The 12,611-nt window shown below is 45.4% G+C and overlaps 1 long non-coding RNA gene across 1 annotated transcript; it reads left to right on the top strand.

The window, feature by feature from the left end:
* The first annotated feature begins 2,020 nt into the window (after positions 1-2,020).
* LOC132210155 (uncharacterized) lies at positions 2,021-11,763 on the top strand. Its single transcript, XR_009446388.1, has 2 exons — positions 2,021-2,279; positions 6,395-11,763. It is a non-coding gene; the product is annotated as an uncharacterized LOC132210155 (long non-coding RNA).
* The last annotated feature ends 848 nt before the right edge of the window (positions 11,764-12,611 follow it).

Genomic DNA, 12,611 nt, shown 5'->3' on the forward strand with positions numbered 1-12,611 from the left:
CATGATCGTAATGAATGGTGGTGCTGGCTCGAAGGGTCGAATGGCCTACTCCAGCACCTATTGTCTATTCATTCACCATATCCAGATACATGAACGTTGGATCACTCTCCAAAGGTATCAGTAACTATTGCCAATCCTCAGTTACATCTGGAGAACTTGATGTTTGACCTTTCTGAACCAGTGCAGGTCATGTGGTGAAGTCGCACTTGCAATGATATTAGGTAACGAGTTCCCAAATGATCGTGAAGGATTAGTGATGTTTTCCAAAAGAACAATTTAAATGTTTTCACATTTTTGATTCAATCCAATGATCTGACATATTACACAAGGTTGTCACAAAACAATATTTGATACCAGGTACTTATTAGGACAAGTGACCCAAAACTGGCCAAAGAAGTAGGTTTCAAGGAATATCCTGAACAAACAAGGGGACTTTGAAAACCAGGGATGTTTAGGGAGTAAATTCAAGAGCTTATGGCCTTAGGAACTGAAAACATGAAAAAGGTGGGAGTTAAAACCAGAAATCCACAGGAGGTTGGAAGTCAGGGAGAACAAATGTCTTGAAGGAAAAAGCAAAAGGACAGTAGATGCTTGAAAGTTGTAACACAAGCAGAAATTGATGTAAAACTCAGCTTATCTGGCAGTGCTTGTGGAGAGAGAGAGCAGCATTACTGTTTTGTGTCCAGTGACCCTTCTTCAGATATATCTCAGAGGGGTTTGCAGCTGGACGGACTATCAAACGAAAGTGGTGTGATGCCAAAATTTCAAAATAAGGATATGAATTTCAAAACCTTGGTGCTTTGCCACTGAGAAAATGTTTATGTTAGTGAGCACAGAATGGCAAAACTTGAAGATGTTAAAATCGGTGAGAATAAACACATGGGCAGCAGATTTTTGGATCAGTTCAAGATTTCAGGGAAGTAGTATTAAGAAGCCGGCCGGGAGTGTGTTTGGGGAGTTAAGTCGAGAGGTAGCAAAGGAATGGATGAGAGTTTCAGCAGCAGATGACCTGAGATGCTGTTGAGGTTGAAATTGTATGTGGTCTTTGTGATAATGAGTGTGGGGGTGAGTAATGTGGTTAGACGCTCATCTTGGGGTGAAATATTGCACCCTGACTGTGACCAGTGTGTTACCTGCCAGTTACCAGGGGCAGGGATGGAGTCAGTGGCGAGGGAGTAGAATTTTGCTCCCAGCCTGGATTGACATTTTTCATTGTCTATTTAAATGTGATCTATACCCCTTTTCAAACAAGAACGGACTTGGCAGCAGAACTAATTGGTGAACCAACTGTCAGCTTTATTGAGACAAAGTGTGGAGTTTATCTGTTATGAAGTAAACTACAGTGACAAACTCAGACAGCTACTTACAGTTGAATGTGGATTATACTGCTTAAGTCAATAACTAGGCAGTAGAGCAGTGAAACAACTTATTGGAGTTTCTGCAGCCGCGGTCTTCAAACTTTTTCTTGTGTTGGGCTTTTATCTTCTGATTCTCGTTGCTTTCCATTGCACAGACCTTTCTTGAGAATCTCTTTTCTGCTTGTTCTTTTTTGATTAACCTCCCTCTCTGCCCAATCACAGTTCATATGAACAACACTCACCTCACTTCACCACGTGATGTTCTTCATATTCATAATTATTCCCTTTACATCTTACCTGAGGACTGCTAGACCTGTATTTATTACCCTTATTTCACCGCTATTTCTCTATTGGCTGACAGAGCGGTATCAAAAGTATCTTTAGCTTTGAGCTGCCGGAAGCCTTTTCAATCGCGACTTATTAAAAAATAACAAAAGAACTGGGATGTTGTCAATCAGGAACAAAAACAAAGTTGCTGGAAAAGCTCAGCAGGTCTGGCAGCATCTGTGAAGGTAAAAAGACAGATCCAGTTTTCAGTCTCATTCGTCTCAAAATGCAACATTGCGACGACGTTCATTTGCTCCCAACAATAACACAAAGCACTGCGCATGCTCCAGCTCACAGTGAAGTCTGGCTGATTGATGTCAGTGCGCGACCAATAGGAGCACAGGTGTGCCGTGCATGACCGGACGGATGTCGCCCAATCGGAATGAAGGGAGGGCGGGATCAGTGAAAACCACGTGATCATCCACGAGTGCGGTGCAGAGTCGCTGAGATAACCGGAACTGCAGATGCTGGAGAATCCGAGATAACACGGTGTGCAGCTGGATGTACACAGCAGGTCAAGCAGCATCAGAGGAGCAGGAAAGCTGACGTTTCGGGCCTAGATCCTTCGCTGAGACCAAGATTTGTGCAATTGAGGTAAGAGCAGGCCACAGTAAAGAAAGCAAAACGGTAGAAAGCTGGAGGGAAGTGATATTCGTATGGGTTTGGAAGTTTTACAAACAGTTAGTGCACGTCGGAAAACACACCCATTTGAAACTCCCAGACTCACGTTTGCAGAAAACAAATCAACGCCTCAGATGGCGATAGGCCCGTGTGACCGTCACCATCTTTATTGGGGGCAGTGATCCGCGGGGCGCATGCGCGACAGCTTTGAAACTTTAAAAGGGCCGGGGTGAAGCTGGAGGAACACAACAGGACAGGCAGCATCAGAGAAACAGGAAAACTGACGTATTCGGGCCCACACCCTTCAGAAATGGGGAAGGGGATGCTGAAACGAACAGGGAGAGAGTGGGAGACAAGTGGAGCGGAGACAGACAAGTTAAAGAGGTGGGGATGGAGCAGGTAAAGGTGAGTGTAGGTGGGGAGGGGATGGGTCAGTCTATGGAGGACCAACAAGTCAAAGGGGTTGGGATGAGGTTAGCAAGTAGGAAATGGGGGTGTGGCTTGAGATGGGAGGAGGGGATAGGTGAGAGGAAGAGCAGGTTAGGGAGGTGGGGATGAGCAATTGTTTATTGCGAACTGAGTGTAGGTGTTCTGTAAAGTGGTCCCCAAGCCTCTGCTTGGTTTCCCTGATGTAGAGGAGGCCACAACGGGCACAGCAGATGCAGTATACCACATTAGCACCTGCATACCCCATACAGATGGCCTCAAAGCCCTACGCTATTTCCTGTCCTGCAGGTCTGACCAGTTCCCCTCCACTGACCCCATTATGTGCTTTGGTGAACTCGTCCCACTGCCTACAGACAAAGGGGGTGGCCATGGGTACCTGCATGGGCCCAAGCTTTGCCTGCCTCTTTGTTGGAACAATCCCTCTTCCGTACCTCTTCATCCAGTACATGGATGACTGTATCGGCGCTGCCTCGTGCTCCTATGAGGAGCTCGAACAGTTCGCCCACTTCACCAACACCTTCCACCCCAACCTTAAGTTCACCTGGACCATCTCTAACCACCTCTCTCACCTTCCTGGTCCTCTATTTCCATCTTGGGGAACAATCTCAAAACCGATATATATTTCAAGCCCACTGACTCCCACAGCTACCGAGAATACACCTCCTCCCACCTGTCAAGTTTGTTTTCGGAGACCCTCACGGACGTGCTGCAATAACAAGACACTGACCTGTTTAGAAAAACGCCAATCATTTTCTTACCAAGCAAGTACAAGCTGTGAAGAATCACTGTACTCAACCCGGCACACAGTGCAAAGTCTCACAAGGAGTTCTCCCCGGACAGTCCCTGCTTTTTATACTTTACAAAAGACATGATACAGAAAACTATTTCACAACCTCCAATGACATGATACATAAAACAATTACGACAACAGACAAAAACAGGATACCAAACAATTATTACATCAACAACATAAAAGACCAGGATATAGTATCGATTGCTTGTGAAGTAGCTGCTCATGGCAGGAGGCGATTTTGAGTTGCTGTCTGGGACAGATTCTGATTTCTAGTTGCCAGTGTGTCTGGCTGGAACCAAATCAGTGCCCTGGCCCCTTTGCCAGCGACAGAAGTGACATGCTTCAGAGGTTTCACACCTTTACAAAATTTCCCCACCTAACCCTATTTCAAACAGTTTGATTTGGATTTTAATTCAGTCAGAAAGCTTAACACAGTGCCTGCATACCGATGTGTGAGAAGATAAGGAGTTACAAAAGCATTACACTGAATTCCTAGCTGGGCAGTAAGCTTCAGGGTCGTGCCTGCATACCATTGTGTAGGTAGATAAAAGACTTTAATTTATAGGAGTATAGACATCAATGGGATGTTATCCCAATAACATCTCACAGGCACCACTCGAATGAAGTGTATTGGCGAGCTGAAGGCAATAGGGGAGGGGAGGGGAGGGGTGAGCTGAATATCCTGTCCATCCATCAAACTGTTTTCTCTCTTGCATTTCATCTTGGAATATCTGGGAGAAACTCCGCTGGGACTTACTGTCATTTTAATGGAGAGGTGGGTGGGTAGGATGGCGATGCCAGGATGTGGGAAAGGAAGACTAGGATCCCAGGACCTCCCCACACCACACCAAGTCCCAATCCCACCTCTTGGCCCCTCTCGGCCTGTCTGTGAGGTTTGGGGGTGAATGGAGGGAATTGTTCCCATTGACTGGGACCTTATTCTGATCTCTGGGAGGGGTGGGGGAGAGAGAGTTGGAGTGTCAGTGCAGGCTCTGGGTCAGGGGAGGGGCTCAGTATTACAAAGGGGCAGAAACTGCAGGGTTTGACATCCCACACCCCCACACCACCCCCCAACTCCCTCTACACCAGTGTTCAGGATGAGTTAAGCTCCTCCATCAACGTGTGGCCATTTTCACATTTTGCTGTTTGTGGGACCCTGCACAGCAGGAAGTGTGGAGGTGGGGTTGGGGTGATGATGGGAGTGTTGGGGTGAAAAGGAATACAGCTGAACAGGTAGAGGTGGGCATATTTGAGGGGGCTTGGTACAGAATCTTGGGAGGTGGTGGTGAGAGGCTAATTCCCGTGTTCAGTCCGACTCTGCTCAAAAGTTGAAATGGGGGAGTGTAATATTTCTAGGCGGGTTCAGTGGGGGAGGGGCCTGTTTACACATTGCAGCCTGTGGAGGCATTGGACCAGATTCAGACAAGGTGTAGAGGGAGTCCCTCAGCAGTCCCACACATAGCTGCCGGTGGGATCTTACTGTGCACCACTGCAGCCTGCAGGTCACCCTCACGTGCAACGCGAGGCTGTCCAAAGGGCCCTGGGCTGAGTCTGCTGATGGCCTGATAGTGAGTGTACTCAGTTGGTATGTCATCCTTCCTTTCCCCACCGCTCCCGCAGCCCAGAGCCAACCCACGTCCCCTCACCCCTGCAACCTCCAAAATGTGACACTGACATTGCAAATGCCCACAAGGCACAGTGGGGAGATGGGAACACATGGCAAACGTGAGGCAGGAGAGGGCATTGCTACTGAAGCATGGAGGAAATGGAGAGAGTGAGGGACATTGATCGATTCTCGAGCAGGAGAAAGTCAACAGAGATGGATCCATGGATAGGGACAGAGACAGAGACGGGGAGGGAGAGAGACAGGCGACTGGACACTTTGGAAGGTTCATCATTAATATTTCATGTAGAAACAGCACCAATCCCGGGTGGAGTGGGCAAGAGGTTTGTGCCTGGTTCATGGGAGTGGGCAGAGGGGAACATTGGTCATTTCTTTGTGTTTTTTTTACTGCCTCGCCAGAGTGTCAGAGAACAAGCTGGTGGGGACAGGTTAAACACTGAGTGTGGAGATGGAGAGGGACAGAGACACAGGCACTGGGGAGTGACTCCCCACCACTGAGTCACTGCCCAGCCTCTCAGGAAATAAACCCTGGGGGCAGTCAGAAAGCATCTGCCCCTTGATCCCAGTTGAAATCTCTTCCATTTCGCTGAGCTCAAAACCAGGGGAAAGTGCTGATAAAATGGTGAAATGTTGGAGGTCAGTCAGTGGTGGGATTGCCTTTGTTTCTGTTTATTTTGTTTCAAAACATCTTGGCTTTGATTTGATCAATTTCTGTCTGTTTGTTTCTCTCTCCGTTCCCCCCACCCCACACTCATCCATCTCTGACTCTGTCTCTCTCTTTCTGTGCTGGGGCAGGCGAGCAGATATCTGACACTGAAGCTTGCAGACAGAGTGAGGCGCACAGATTCTGGGAGTGGGGATGGGGGATGTGTGAGGGGGTGTGAATCCCAGCCCTGGAGTAAATATCTCTCCTGCCCTTCCCCTCAAACAGAAACACTGGGACAGTCCTGAGGCAGTTTGAGACATCTTCCTGTTCCCCGTTCTCTCTCTGGGTTTAAAATCAGGAGCTGTGCTGGTGTTTAGGTGGGGAGGGCGGGGTGGGGTGAGGTGAGGAGACTGTGAGGTTGTGGGTGTTCAGACAACCAGCAGTGGGATCTTGCTGTGCTGGGTGGGGAATGTCTCACATTGCTGAAGCAGCAAGCGGTGAGATTTTGCTGTGCTTTCGGTGCTTTTTAAAAATTTTAATCCATTTTCATTTCTCTCTGTCTTACCTCCACCCCCAAGGAGATTTTATTCAGGAGCTGAAACTCGATGATGCAGAGTCAGAGAATCAAATCATTCTGCAGTGAGGAATCGTCAGACAGGAGCTGGGACCAGAGAGACCGAGACTGAGAGAATTATAATCAACCATCCAGTGTCCTTGTCGTTCACTTACACACTCACATGCTCACAGGGGAAATGAATTGTGGGGCTCAGGCAGTCTCTGGAGTTTGGACCACAAGGGCGTGAGCTCTGGGCTGGGACTTGGGGGAGACAAAGGGGCAAAAATGGGGCTGCTACACAGTCTGATCCCACAGATTTTACTGCCTTCCTCTGCCTCCATATTCCCAGCTTCTTGTCTCTCTCACAGCTTTCTATAAATCCCCTTCTCCCCTCCATCCTTCAAATCTCCCCCTATCCACTGTACACAGGCTGTTAAAAGGAGAACAGAGTGGGGATGAATTCACAGGTTGATGCTAGGGTAACAGAATGGGGATGGGTTCAGAGGTCAATGCTAGGGTAACAGAATGAAGATGGGTTCACAGGCCAAGGCGAGGAGAACAGAGTGGGAATGCGTTACTAGGTCATTGCTAAAGCAGCAGTGTGGGGCTGTGTTCAAAGGCCATAGCTGGTAGAACAGAGCGGGGGTGCGAGGAGAACAGAGGATGCATTCACGGGCTGCTGCACAGGGACATACTAAGGAAGGGTTCTCTGGCCTATGCTAGCACAACAGAATGGGGATGGGCTCACCGGCCATCCCTCGGTATAATAGTGTGGGAATGAGTTAACAGGCCATTTTCTATGAGAACAGTTTCAGGATACGTTCACACATCGCTGCTAGGAGAACAGAGTGTGGGATGGGTTTGTAGTCTATGGTTAGAGGAACATTGTTAGGATGGGTTCATAGGCCATTGCAAGGAGAACAAGTGGGAGTGGGTTAACAGATCATTGCGAGGGGAACAAGATTAAGATGGGCTCACAGGCCATTGCTAGAGGAACAGAATGGGGATGGGATCACAGACTATTGCTATAAAACTAAATTGGGATTGTGTCCCCAAGTCACTGCTCGGAGAACAGTGTGGAGATGGTTGAAAAGTCTGGTGCTAAGGCAAAAGCGTGAGGATTGGTTCACAGGCTGGTGCAAGTGATACAGTATTGATGGTTTCACAGACTGTTTCTGGCAGAGCAGATTGGGAACGGTGTCACGGGCAGTTGTCAGTGCAGCAGAGTGGAGGTGGTTTCACAGGCCGTTGCTCGGGGAAGAGAGTAGGGATTGGCTGACAGACTGTTACTAAGGGAACAGAGGCAGGATCAGTTCACACGTTGTTGCTACGAGAACATTTTGTGGATGTTCAACAGGTTGTTGCTTGGGGTACAGTGGAGATGTGGTCACAGACATTTGCAATGAAATTGGGGATGGGTATGAGCCTGTTGCAAGGGGATCAGAGTGGGGATGGATTCATAGGCCTTTCCAAGGGCAACCGTCTAAGGATCTGCTCACAGGCCTTGACTCGGGCAACACAGTGGCAATGGGCTCACAGATTGTTGCTGGGGGAACAGATTGGGAATGTTTCACATGCTGTAGCTACAAGAAAAGACTGGTCATGTGTTAATAAGTTGTTGCAAGAAGAAGGGAATGCAGACGTGTTTACAGGTCATTGATAGGAGAACAGTGGAGATGTGTTGACAGGCCATTGCTAGCTTAACAGAATGGGGATGGGCTTACAGGCTTTTGCTCTTGGAGAATAGTGTGGATGGTTCACAGGGAGAGAAAAAGTGTAGAACCGACACAGAGAGAGATCAACAGACAGACCGAGAGGGAAACAGAGGGATGCATAGATTGATTTGTTGTCACATGTACTGAAATACAGTAAAATATTTTGTTTATGAGTGGTACAGATCAGATCGGATCCAGGCAGAGTCAGCATGGTTTACAAAAAGGAATCCATGCTTGAGGAAAATGTTCAATTTAAAAAAAAACACTAGCCCAATCACTGTAACTCCTGGGAAACTCAGGCTGCAAATCACAGCACTCGGTCCCCACTGAAATCAACTGATTCACAACACTCCGATTTTGCATCTCTTTTTGCTTCTGGCCCTGTCTCACCTTCACCTCCCTCAGCCCAGCCAGATCCAATGTCAATTAGTGCTCAATGCCAATGCAGGCCAATGGCAAATCCAATGTTTACCTGGAAAGCGAGCAGGAGGAACACAAGACACAAGGTGTTACAACGTGATGGGGTTGTCGATGACAGGTTAGAGAGGCACAAGGATCTCATCTTTATGCTCCCATGTACTAGTTAGATGAATATGCTCAGTGCACATTACTCCTTCTACATTCATCAGTCTTGTGCTTGTGTTTAAGTTTTGAAAATGGCTTTGAACGTGAGACAAGTGGAGCTGTAACAATCCCATGGTATTCAGCAGCAAGAAAATACCAATCAGGCTTTTCAAAAATGGGTATCTTCTGAGATCGTGAGCCACATGGAAGAATGAGAACTGTCTCACTGGGGGTCTCCATGTCTACTTTCAAAGTCTGCTCGAGGCGACCAGAAACTTTGCTGAATTTGTAAGTTTATCGAGAGTAGTGCTGGAATACAGGGAAATTGCAAAGTTTAGTCATTTGTTAAACAGAAGTTGCAAGAATATATCCAACTGTTACAGACAAGCCAATTTACTTCGGGTGCTTGGAAACTTGTAGACGCAACGGTGAAGGCAAAATGAAGAGTTACATGGGCAAAGATCAGTCAATTCATGGGAAGTTGCCATACATTTCTCCAGGAGACATGATGTTAGTTAACTTGCTGTTAATGACCTACGTTTTCTTTTCAACGTGTGAAATATGGGGTTGATCAGAGGAATACAGTTCATGTTTGTCCAAGACTTCCAGAAAGTATGTGATTCAATGTTATTGAGCTGACCCGTGAGTTTATGTATTTGGGGAAAATAACTACAATAACAATCCATGTACAAAATTGGCTGAGAGAAAGGAAATACAACAGTGGCTTTGGATATTTTTTGGGATAGTTGAATGAATCTATTGAAATTCCCTCGGTGGCGATGTTGAGACCCTTGTGTTTTCCAAATATATATTAATGCTCTAAACATAGGACTACAGGGGACAGGATCAATATTTGTGCATACGTTAGGATTCAGAAACAGAGAAAAATGTGAGCAGAATGGTACAAAGAAGAACAACACAGCAAAGGAACAGGTACTTTGGGCCACCAAGACTGTGCTGATACATGATGCCTTTCGAAACTAAAAACCTTTTGTTTCTGTGCAATCCATATCAGTTTATTCTCTGCCTATTCACCTATCTCTCATATCCACCTTTACCACCCCCTCTACTAGTGTATTCCAAGCACTTACAACCCTCTGTCTAAACGCTTGCCTCTTACATCTCCTTTAAACATACACCCTTTTGCCTTAAACTTAGGTCCCATAGTAATTGACATTTTCACCTGAGAAAATACTTCACTCTCCATTCAATCAATGCCTCTCATAATTTTCTGGAAACTTGTGTAAAGTTAGTGGGGTGTGTGGATCAGAGGTGGATGAATTTCAATGTGGAGAAGTGTCAGGCCACACATTTTGATGGGATGAATGTACATCAGCAATATAAAATAAAAGGTGCAACTCTAAAGGTGTGGCAAGGATAGAATGACCTGGGTATATATGTGCATAAGTAATTGAATGTAGAAGGATAGATTAAACGAGAATTTATTAGACCCTACGATATTGTGTTTTATTATTAGTGCCTTTGAGTACAACAGCAAGGTGGTTCAGATTTCTCAATGGCAATGAACAGGGTTTTGTTTCTAGGTTTCATTCAGACACATTAGGATTGCAGCAAGAGCAAGTGGCCAATTGTCTGGTTGGGTGGATGGAGAAGCCTGATTCATTCATATGAAAACCTAGGATAGAAACTTATGGCCCTGAGGAGACGCTATCCTCAAATTGAGTGACTGCTGGCCACGCTGAGGGATATTGTACAGCAGGGAGGATAGTCAGTCATCCTGAGCTATGAAGAGGGGATGTTGTGAACATCTGTCCTGGACTGACGGTTGGATTTTTGAAACTCCTTTTATCAGAGCTCAGAGTGGCTGGTACACACAGGAAAACTCAAATCAATTGAAATGATTATCTCTTCTGAATGGCTCGCTATGGCTGATGGAGATTGATTTTACAAACTAACTCATAGAATTTCCACGGATTAACCTCAGTTACATCACCCGATTCCAAGGGATTTCCTTAATTTTGAAACTATTCTCTGACACGGAACTTTTGAAATCTTTCCAGCTGCAGATTCCAGCAGATCTTAATATTGTCATCAATAAGACTGTTTCAGGGCTAAATTTTTTTAATGAGTCATTAATAATTTAGGGATTTTATTGTTGTCCTGTGTTATTTGGGAGAGGTTCAATGTCTCTGCACCTGGAGTGACACCTTTGCTTGGGATCTGAATCCATGTTAATCTATTGCTCTCTTTCACTGGTGGGCGGAGGGCACTCTTTCTGTGCTGTAAATCTGTATAACTCTGTCCATCTGTATGGCTTTATGACCCTTGCTTTCCTTGATCACCTCTCTGCCATTATCGAACTTCCACTGCCTCCAATCATGCATGTATTTTAGATTCTGTTTCGGGCTACACATTTACTGTGTCTTCTCCCACTGCCCATCCCCTCACTATGTGCGACTGGCTTACCAGCATGATGTTCCCACATTATCTTTCACAGGAATTGATTCTTAAGTGCAACAGTCCACCTGTTTTCCACTTCGGAGATAATATTAACAATCACATTCAGCAGCATTCCTCACCTCCACCTAAAGGTTGGGAGATTTTGGCAAACAGCATTTCCTTTTGTCTCTTCACAACAGATAACGCATTAGCCACAGCCAACCAGTTTGTGGTTACAGTGCTCAAATATTAATAGTGCCCAATTAATATTAATAACACCTCCTTCAACTCAACCAGACAGGGGCCAGCCCTTCTTTAGTTGAGGTCTCCAGTGATGCTTTGAAAAATCAGAGTCAATCTGTCTGCGTGAAATTTAAACAAAGTTTGGTCATCATCTAACTGGTGCATTTTCCTGGTAATGCCTTGACCAATCAGAGTCTATTATTCGCCCAGTCAGGTCATGACAGTATAAAACGTTTGTTCCCTTTCCATTGGTGCTTATTGTGAATGAACCGAAATGTGCAAGACAAAAAGCTTTGATGAAACTTGCCTTTTTTGCATACAGTTAGACATTATTGAACTGTTGTACATTGTTGTGGCTCGGCCTCTCTCACAATGCCACCACACAAGGCCTTGTAGATGATTATGGAGGAACAATGTGTATTGTGGTTGATTAATTATTTCAATAAATAAAGAGAGGACAGAACTGTGAGCATCGGCCCCTTATAAAATGAGCTTTGTAAAGGGTAACATTGAGGAGCTAGGAAAGGGCAGGAGAGTTAAACAAATACTTTTCAATAATATTCACATTCAGAGCATTCTTGCAACTTTAAAATACACAAAAATAGTCAAGCAGCAAAAAGGGGAGGAAATAACCATAACAGGAGAAAACATACTGTGGTCAATGAAGTGTTTCAAAAGCTAAAAAGAGAAGAGAACTGTGAACATCGGCCCCTTAGAGAATGAGGTTTGTAAGTGATAATGGGGAGCCAGCAAAGAGCAGGGGAGTTAAACAAATAATTTTAATCAATCTTCACAGTAGGGAACACTTACAACATTACAAAAAAATTAAGTAGCTCAGCAGCAAAAAGGGGAGGAAAGAACCATAATAATGATCAGAAGAGAAAAAGTATTAGGGAAAATAATAACCATTGACAAAGAAAATAGAGGTCGGCCGTTTGGTCATTCAAGCCTGCTCTACCATTTAACATGATCATGGCTGATCATCCATCTGTTCCTGCTTTCTCTCCATACTCTGATCCCTTTCACCCCAAGGATTATATCCAAATCCTTCTTAAATACATTCAATGTTTTGGCTTCAGGTGCTTTCTGTGGCAGATAATTCCAGAGGTGAGGAAATTTCTTCTTATCTCAGTCCTAAATAGCTTGTCGATGACAGGTTAAAGAGACACTAGGATCCCATCTTTATGCTCCCATGTATGCCCATATCCTAAAAGTCTGACCCATGGTTCTGGACACCCTGTTTATTGAGAACAGCCTTCCTGTGTTTATCCTGTGTGGCCCTGTCAGAATTCTTTGTTTCTATAAAAGGCCACTCTT

The sequence above is a fragment of the Stegostoma tigrinum genome, chromosome 11 (genome assembly GCF_030684315.1).
Source record: "Stegostoma tigrinum isolate sSteTig4 chromosome 11, sSteTig4.hap1, whole genome shotgun sequence".
Taxonomy (NCBI): Eukaryota; Metazoa; Chordata; class Chondrichthyes; order Orectolobiformes; family Stegostomatidae; genus Stegostoma; species Stegostoma tigrinum.